Genomic DNA, 10,737 nt, shown 5'->3' with positions numbered 1-10,737 from the left:
ATGACAGATCTTCCATAGCTGGTTAATTCCCTACATACTCACAACAGCTGGGTCTGGAACATACCAAAGCCAGGAGCCAGGAACTTTATCAGAGTATCCCTCGTGGGTGGCAGGAACCCAAGTAGCTGGATCATCATAGCTGCCTCTCAGGTGCACCAGCAGGAAGCTGGTCCAGAAGCAAGGAGTACTCATGACTTGAATGCAGGTGTTGCAAGCAGGAGGCTTAACCTAATGCACCACCTGCCTCAGTATTCTTTACAATTATTTTTTAAAGGTTACATTAAGAGTCTATTTACTTATTTTCTTTATTTGAGAGAGAGAAAAAAAAAAAGACAAATAGTGTGAGAATGCTCCTTTAGCTTCGGGTTTACTCCCCAAATGCCTGATAGCTGGAATTCAGTCTAGGTCTCTCATGTGGGTGGCAGGGAGTCAACTACCTGGGCTATCACCTGCTGTCTCCCAGGGTGCACATCATCAGGAAGCTGGAATGGGAGCAGAGCCAGACCTCAAACTCAGGCACTGCAATATGTGATGTGGGCACAACAAACATAATCTGATAGATTATATGGATAATATGATGGATAATACATACAGAAAAAGAAATATAATTGGCATAATGAAAGAATGTAAAGGCACAAAACCTCCTAGTAATAATATAAGGGAGAGCCAAAACAAACAAAAGGAATATTTATGTAAAATTTCAGGACCAACTCATTACTTATCAATACTAACCCTAAATGTAAATGGATGGTTGAAAAGCCCATGGGAGCATTTCTTGGTGTGGAAAGCCAAAGACACCGTGGCAAAAAAAAAAAAAAAAAAAAAATCCTATATGAAGGATCTCTGTGAATGAGGCCCCAGTGGAAAGAAGGGGCCATCAAAGAAGGATGGACTTTTCTCTGAAGGGAGGAGAGAACTTCTACATTGCTTATGGATTTGTCTAAATACTGACAGAGTGTGGACTCAAAAGGCTCCCATAGCCTTGGAAACTCATGTCAAGAGCCTCAGATGATCACTGACATCATACATAAGAGTGTTAAAACAAGTTTCAACAAATTCAAAAAACTGAAATTTTACCATGTATCTTTTCTGACCACAGGGAAATAAAGTTGGAAATTAACAACATAAGAAATTCTAGAATAGATACAAACACATGGAATATGAATGGTATGCTCCCAAATGAGCAGTGGGTCATAGAAATCAAAAAAATTCCTTGAAACAAATGAAGATGACAAAACAAGGTATCAAAAGCTAAGGGATACAACAAAAGCAGTGTTTAAGAGGAAAGTTTATAGCAATTAGTGACATCAAGAAATTAGATGGGTATCAACTAAATTACCTAAAAATGCACCTTAAAGACCTAGAAAAACAAGAACAAACCAAATTCTAAATTAGGAAGAAAGAAACAATAAAAGTCAGAGAATACATAAAATGAAATAAAAAAAAAAACTATATAAAACAACAGTGAAATGAAGAGCTGGTGCTTGAAAAAAAAAAAAAACAAAATTGATATATCACTGGCCCAACTAATCAAAAGGGGGAGAGGGAGAGAAGACCTAAATTAATAAAATCAGAGATGAAAAAGCAGATGTTACACCTGCTATCACAGAAGTAAAAAAGAATCAGGAATACAAACAGCTATATGCCAATAAATTCATAAATACAGAATAAATGGATAACTTTCTAGACACATATGATCTACCAAAATTGAGGCATGAAGACATAGAAAACCTAAATAGACCATTAACCAAGATGGAAATTGAAACTGCAATAAAGACTCTTCCAACAAAGAAAAGTCCAGGACCATGGCTTCACTGCTGAATTCTACCAAACTTCTAAAGAGCTAATGTGGTGACAAATTCTTTCAATTTCCATTTGTTTTGGAATCTCTGTATTTCATCTTTATTTATAAATGAGAGCTTCACTGGGTACAGTATTCTGGGTTAACTCTTTGTTAATAGGATTTGGGGTGATGTCTCTCCACCCTATCATAGCCTGTAGGGTTTCTGATAGAAATCAGCTGTCAATCTAATTGGAAATCCTTTAAAGGTAATTTGGCATTTCTCTTGTACACATTTTGGGATCTTTTCATTACATTTTTCTTCTGAAAGTCTGAAGAAAATGTGTCATTGTAAAAATTTTTTCTGATCATGTCTATTAGGACTTCTATGTGCTTCCTGTACTTGAATATCCATATCTTTCTCCAAATTTGGGAAGTTTTCTCTTATTCTTCACTGAAGAGGTCTTATAATCTATTCTGTCTTTCCACACCTTTAGGTACTCCTAAGACATGTATGTTTTGTCCTTTAATACCAACCCATAAATTTGGAACACTATTTCCAGATTTTTATAATTTTTTCTTCTTATTATTATTTTTTTTGTCTGATGGAGAGATATTTCCAAAGATTTGTCTTCTGGCTTGGATATTCTTTCTTCTGTGAACACTTGGAGACTGAACAACATGCTCCTGAATGAACAGTGGGTCACAGAAGAAATCAAAAGAGAAATCAAAAAATTCCCAGAAACAAATGAAGATTACAACATAACATATCAAAATTTTTGGGATACAGCAAAAACAATGTTAAGAAGAAACTTCATAGCAAATATTGCCTACATCAAGAAATTGGAAAGTCATCAGAAAAATGTTCTAACAATGCATCTTAAGGTCCTAGAAAAACAAGATGAAAACAAACACAAAATTGGTTTGAAGAAAGATATAATTAAAATTATAGAAGAAATGAAATTGAAACTAAAAAAAATACAAAATTTCAGTGAAATGAAGAGATGTTTTTTTGAAACAAAAAACAAAACTGGTATCATTGGCCCAACTAGCCAAGAGAGAGAGAAAGAGAGAAACAGAGAGAGACCCAAATTAATAAAATCAGAGACAAAAAAGGAGATGTTAGAAGAGATAACACACAAATAAAAAGAATCATCATGAATTACTGCAAACAGCTATATGCAACAAAATGGAAAATCTAAAAGCAATAAATAGAGTTCTAGACACATACAATTTACCAAAATTGAATCATGAAGATATAGAAAACCTAAATAAACCAATAAAAAAGACAGAGATTGAATCAGTAATGAAGACCCCCCCTACAAACAAAAGCCAAGGACTGGATGGCTTTACTGCTGAATTCCACCAAATGTTTAAAGAAAAACTAACTCAAATTCTCCTCCAACTATTTGAAACAATTGAAAGGGAGAGAAGCTTCTCAAAATCCTTCTATGAATCCAGCATCATCTTAATGCCAAAACCAGAAAAAAGATACAAGCAAACAGAACTATAGAACAATACCCCTGGTGAATACAGATGAAAAATCTTAAACAAAATGCTAGCTAATTGAATCCAACAATACATCAAAAAGATCATGTACCCAGCCAAGTGGGATTTATCACTGTTATGCAGGGATGGTTTAACATATGGAAATAAATAAATGTGATACATATCATTAGCAAATAATAAGAATAAAAGATATCAAGAATAAAAACCATATGATTATTTCAATAGATGCAGAGAAAGCATTTGATAAAATACAACATCCTTTCATGATAAAAAAAATAACTTAAGAAAATTGGGTATAGAAGGAACATACCTCAAAACAATCAAGGCAATGTATGACAAACCCACAGCCAGAACCTTATTTAATGAAGAAAACCTGGAAGCATTTCTACTAAAATCTGGAACTCAACAAGGATAGCTATTCTCACCATTATATTTTTAAAGATTTAGCCAGAGCTATCAGGCAAAAAAAAAAAAAAAAAAAAAAAAAAAGAAAAAAGAAATCCAAGGGATACAAATTGGAATGGAGAAAGTAAAATTATCCCTGTTTGCAGATGTTATAATCTTATACATAAGGAAAGCAAAAGACTTGAATAAAAGATTATTGGAACTCATAAGAGATTTTGGCAAATTTCAGGGTATAAAATTAACACACAAAAATGAATAGCATTTGTCTTCTTGGAACTATACCTATGGAATACATAAAATCTATTCCCTTTACATTAATAAAAAATTAAGATTAAATTAAAATAAAAATTTTTAAAGTTAAAAAAATCGTTCTTTTTCCATTAAAAAAGCCAATAGCATTTGTAGATATAAACCAGTGTCAAGGCTGAGAAAGAACTTGTAAGTTCACTAGCATTCACAATGGCTACAAAATATTTTAATATCTTGGAATAAATTTTACCAAAGATGTGAAAGATGGGTACAATGAAAATTACAAAACAGTAAGGAAAAAAATAGAAGACACCAAAAAATGAAAAAATCTTTCATGTTCATGGATTAGAAAAATTAGTGTCATTAAAATGTTTATACTGCTCAAAGCAATTTAAAGATTCAATGAGAACATAATCAAAATACCAGTCATTCACTCAGTTCTGGAAAAAAATGACCCTAAAATGCATATGGAATCACAACAGACCCCAAATAGCTAAAACAATCCTGTACAGTAAAAATGAAGCTGTAGGTAACACAGTACTAGATTTCAAAGCATACTACAGGGCAGCTATAATCAAAACAGCCTGATACAGGCACAAGAATAGAAATGTGGACCAATGTAACAGATTAGAGATCCCAGATATTAATCCACACATCTACAACCAACTAATATATGACAAATGAGTTAAAATCACTCCCTGTAGAAAGCACAGTCTCCTTAACAAATGGTGCTGGGGAAATTGGATCTGTGTATGTCAAAGCATGAAACAAGACCTCTACCTTACACCTTATCTGAAAATCAACTGAAAATGGATCAAGGATCAAAATCTATAACCCGATACCATCAAATTACTAGAGGAAAATGTCAGGGTAACTCTGCAAGGCATTGGCATAGGCTATAAAGGCAAAAAGAAACAAATGGGATTTTATATGTATATATCCTTTCTAATTCCCTGGGAAAAGCAGTCTAAGATGGCCCAAATGCTTGCCCCTTGATACGCATGTGGGAGAACTGGAAGAAGCTCCTGGCTCCTGGCTTCAGCGTGGCCCAGCCCTGGCTGTTGTGGGCAGGGGGTGGGTGTGGGGAATGAACAATCTCCCTCTCTCTCTCTTTCTCTCTCTCTGTAACTCTTATTCTCAAATAAATAAATCTTTTTCAAAATTAAAAATAAAACAATCACAAAAATGTATTCTTTAGTTTTTTGATAATTATAACAAGTATTTTATTGTACTACCTTAACTACTTAGTTTTAACTCCAAGATTTAGGTCATATAAATTTGCAATGTCATACACTGTTAATACAGGTGTTTTGCATCTGTTTCCTTTCCAATTAAAAAAAAGAACAAATTGAAAACAGTATTAGCTAAGTGATTAATCCTTATTAGGAGGCAGCTGAAAGTCCAACAGAAATTGGGTGTAGAAGTGTGAGTAAAAATAGAGAACATGAGTTTTTCTCTTTTACACCTGATCTTAGCAATAAAATTAAATATGAAGGTGAGGAGATCTTAAGATTTCAAAGGTGGTACATGCTGTATATTTCTCAGGCTTCCCCAACCTAGAAAATCCAGTGGGTCACATGGTCTTAGAAGCCAAACAACCCCACTGGTCTTGACCTGGCACTGGCACTTTCTTCCACTGCTGCTCTGCATACTGCAAGAAAGCCCCTTGTTCACTCTGAAACATGCCAAGACCCCAATGTGTGACACTTTCCTTCATCCTTTCCTGTTCCCAGGTTCATGAAACTGAGTCTAGCTGGTCTCCCATTTTATTCATGCTGTCAAAACACTAGTCGTTAATGTATTCTATTTTCCCTTGTCCTGCATTTTCTGTTTAGGGCAGAAGTTGGCAGATTATAGTTTTAAGGTCAGGTGACCCAGTCATTTTTTATACGGGCCTTAAGGTAATATTTTTAAAAATATTTTTAAAGGACCAGAAGAAGTGGAGGAGGAAGGACAGGAAGAAGTCAAATGAGAAAAAGAGGAGGAGACAGAGTGGAGGAAGACAGCAACATGGCAGTGACAGAGATACTATGTGGCCCGCCAAACTGAAATATTTTTACAAGAAAATTTCACAGACTCCTGGTCTAGAGAGATGACTAGGTTGACTCACAGAATGTGATTTCTTTTTAGATCACTAGGGACAAGGATATAAGGAAAGGATGAAGAGAAAAATACTCCTGGACCAAAGGAATTCTGGATTAAATCCTTTTCTAAATATCTTCCCCTGTGTGGCAAACACTGTTGGTTGTCTCCCCAACAGACATTCTGTTTCACTTTTGACCACAAATGCAGCAGCTATATGTGTAGGAGAGGTAGTGTCCTCTCCATCTTCAAGGAGGTTAAGTTTGGATGAATCCAGGCATGGCAATTCTATCCACTGGCAGTGATTGGTATGGGATTGGTACAATTTCTAAATCTGGTCAATAAAACTTAAGAGTGAACTGTTGGGATATATGAAGACAATTTATTGTCTTTTAAAAAGGAAACCAATGTCACTTTCACTTTAGATATTGTTGAATGAAGACACAGTGCCTAGGATTACTGTTGCCATCCTGTAATCTATAGGCTGGGAATGGGGGAATGTAGAGTTGACCCAAAAGAAGAGAAGAAATCTACTCTTAACTTTACTGGCAGGAAATTTGATATGTAAGAGAAATGTCCCCACTGTGAATCTTACTTTTACTTGTTTCTTTTCTACACTTCAAACTTGAAGCATCCTAGCACACCCTGAATAGGCAACTGCTTACATGAAACTTCTAGGCTACTTCCATATTTCACAATAGTAAAATGCAGCAATCTAGTAATTAATCTATCTCTCCACCCAAATCTATAGTAAACACATCTCTGTATGTTACTTTTATGAATAATTACTGATTTAGAGGAACTGTCATCAAGACAGTAGATGATCTTTTTTTTTTTTTTTTGACAGGCAGAGTGGACAGGGAGAGAGAGAGAGAGAGAAAGGTCTTCCTTTGCCGTTGGTTCACCCTCCAATGGCCGCCATGGCTGGTGCGCGCTGCGGCCGGCGCACCGCACCGATCCGATGGCAGGAGCCAGGTACTTATCCTGGTCTCCCATGAGGTGCAGGGCCCAAGTACTTGGGCCATCCTCCACTGCACTCCCTGGCCACAGCAGAGAGCTGGCCTGGAAGAGGGGCAACAGGGACAGAATCCGGCGCCCCAACCGGGACTAGAACCCGGTGTGCCGGCGCCGCAAGGCGGAGGATTAGCCTAGTGAGCCGCGATACTGGCCTTAGATGATCTTCTTACCTACTACTAAGTGAATGGTTTGGTTGTATTAAAATGGGAAATTAGGCTTTGACATTGTCTTCTTTGGGCCACTCTAAGTTTCTTAAATGAATTTTACTCTATGGTCTATGAATCTTTTCATTCATAAATATTTTTCAATAATATAATAGGCAAATCTCAGCTAATGTCTAATTAAGTGATATTAATTTTAAGAGTCAGAAGCAAAATTTCTAAAAGGACAGAGTAGATCTTGAAACCCATGAAGTCCAAATCGCTCCCCGGCCCCTCTGCTTCTCACCAGTGCTGACATAGTACATACTGCTCATACGGAGCACACTGTCAGCCATGTGTGCAACCACGCTCGCAAGAAGTTACAGTAGTTTATTCTAAATGTCTTGGCATTTGCAGCCTACATTGAGGCCTTTAGTGGCACTTGGAAATTATTTTTGTGGTTTACTTTTATAGATAACACATTTCCCTTGCCTACCCCTTTTTGCTGGCTCCTTCAGAAATTTGGTTGAGAGAAACCACACAAAATTCTGAAATCTGTAGGCCAGGTGGCCACATCACAGTGACTTGGATCCCCACACTGGTGGCTTTTGGCAAGACATCAAAGTCTGTTCTTTCTCCTATTATCATTCCTAACCGGAAATTTGACTCCAGTGAATATATATAATATTATCAGTAGCTTTAACTCATAACCCATTAATTACTTTTGGTTTTATTTATTATGCTTCTGGTATTTCTCTTAAATTTAAAACTCTCCAAGAGTCTTTTAATTTTAATATTATACTATTATTTATGGGAATTGTACCAGGAGTACTGGTAGTAGAAAGAAGGAAGAAATTGATGAAAAACCCTTGTCATTATTCCCTTTCCAGATCACCAAGTTGGCCAACTTCATTTATTTTATGAGGATTGGTGCTATCTTGATTTCAGACCAGGATAGTTTCTTGCCACTATCTCAACACAGATCAAAGCAGGCTCATTCATTCACTTGCTCACTTTGCATTACTCCACAGAGTCTTTCCATAATGTACTGTGAAGCAGTCATTTACAAAGGCCCCAGAGGACTCCATGATGAACAAGACTGACCCAAGTTCTGTCACTATGGAGTTCACAACATCATACGGGGACAGATGTAAAACAAGGAAGCAACATGAACACAAATTGTGGTAAGATCATAAAAGAAACCAAGAAGGAGATGAGTGGGAGAGTTGGCCATTTTTCCACCCTTTAGAGTTTATTTGGGGAAGGTTTCTTCAAAGAGGTGAGTTGTGTTGAGGAGGAACTGGCCAAGTGAACACTGGAGTTCAGAGTATCATTAAAATATTCTGTTCTCTGATTTTGCCAAAGTTTGCACTAATGTAACCTAAGAGGAAATGCTGCCTGACCTTCCAGCACATTCAGGTGGAAATATTTTCATTTTCTTTATGTCTCTCCTTAACAATCGACTGGGACCACAGGAAGACAGAGCTTTGTTCTGTCTAGCGACTTTGCTGTTGAAACAGAACACTCACGAATCCCCAAGGAGCAAAAGATCCTCCCTGTCACTGAAGAGTGTGGAAACAGAAACCTTGCAGAGCAGTACACATGTGCGTATGTTTGTCAGTCCAGCCACCCCATTCCCCCTTTTCTTCACATCCTCATCTCTCTACACTTTTGCTCTCCAAAGTCAGATTGTTTCCCTTCATAAGAATTTTCTCATGCAAAACATCAATAAAATCTGTACTACATAATCTTACCATTCTCTATTTAACTCTATTATCCGCATCTAAATATACTGACTCAATACTATTCAACTCCATATCATATTAATGCAAAGTCATTTTTCTTAACTGTAGCAGATTCAATGTTGAATTAGCAGAGGATATGTCCATGCCCTAACCCACAAAAACCTGCAAAGGTGATATTATTTGGACAACAGAACTTTGCAAGTATGATTAAATTAAGGATTATGAGATCATGCCAGATTAGGGTGGGTACCAAATCAATTACAGGTTCTAGAACAAAAGGGATAACCAACCAACCCACAGGAAAGAATGACATGTGAGGATGGAGGCACAGACTGGAGTGATGCTGCTACAAACCAAGGGGCCTCCAGTGCCTCCAGAAACTTCGAGAAGCAAGAAATGTTTTCCTCTAAAGCTTTTGGAAGGAGTACTGCCTTCCTGATAGCTTGATTCATTCAGATTTCCAGCCCCCACAACTATGAGAATAAATTCCTATGGTCTAAATGGAGGAATTTACCACCAAGTTTATGTTGCAGTAGCTATAGGAAACAAATACATGACCTGAAAACTTTGATTTTTTTAAAGGTTAGAAAGTTATATTTTGCCTTTATTTTAGTTTATTTTATTCTGGTGAAAGTAATTGACAAAAAGTAAACAAAAGCTTAAAAAGAACACCGGTTGCCCAAAGGCACCACTGACAAGCTCTCCCACAGCCACATCAAAGATTTTACTCTTGGGGCAAAATTCATCTCAGATCTGGCCATTCCCATCCTGGGATTAGCAGCAAAATATAATGGAAGGAAAGCTGCACTAAAAATTAGAAGCAGAGGCAACTCTCTGCCCTGTTTGCAGACTTTAGGTCTTCATTTTTCTATCTTGTCTCTATGTACAAGGGGTCTTCAAAAAGTTAATCAAAAAAGAGTATTATTACAAAACTATGCAAGGATTTCCAAAATTTTTGGTCAGCGCCGTGGCTCACTAGGCTAATCCTCCACCTGTGGCGCCGGCATCCCAGGTTCAAGTCTCGGTTGGAGCGCCAGGTACTAGTCCCAGTTGTTCCTCTTCCGGTACAGCTCTTTGCTGTGGCAGATGGCAGTGGAGGATGGCCCAAGTCCTTGGGCCCTGCACCCGCATGGGAGACCAGGAGGAAGCACCCGGCTCCTGGCTTTGGATCGGTGCATCGCCAGCTGTAGCGGCCATTAGGGGAGAGAACCAACGGAAGGAAGACCTTTCTCTCTGTCTTTCTCTCTCACTGTCTAACACTGCCTGTCAAAAAATAAAACAAAACAAAACAAAACAAAACAAAACAAAAACTGTGCAAGGATTTCCAAACTTTTTACAACAAAATAAACTTTTCTTGTAATTCCAATTTCCACAAACATTTTTTCCCCAAAGAAACCTTTGATTTAAGAAATACAAACTTCATCCATTTCGTAAGTACAACTTTAGGAATATAGTGATTCTTCCCACCATACCTGCCCTCCCATCCACACTCTCACCCCTCCCCCTTCCCTTCCTTTTCCCAGTCTCATTCTCCACTAAGATCCATTTTCAAACTTTTTGTAGTTCCACCATACTTTATGATGGATATGCCCTGGTATAATAAAAATAGAATAATAAAATAATAACTATGAAAATGAGCTACAGGTGATAGTGTTCCATGAAAAGAAGCTCATAATAATAGAGAAGAGAGGAACAGAAAGAAGTTAGGTGTCTCACAGACACCATTGAATTTAACTGAGAACAAGAATTCCTTATACCTCATACCACTGAGTGACCAGAACCCACAGAGTCCCAAATTGGCACATGAGCC

This window comes from Oryctolagus cuniculus, chromosome 8 (assembly GCF_964237555.1).
Source record: "Oryctolagus cuniculus chromosome 8, mOryCun1.1, whole genome shotgun sequence".
Classification (NCBI taxonomy): Eukaryota; Metazoa; Chordata; class Mammalia; order Lagomorpha; family Leporidae; genus Oryctolagus; species Oryctolagus cuniculus.
The sequence above is the reverse complement of the archived record's forward strand: the minus strand, read 5'-3'. Positions refer to the sequence as shown.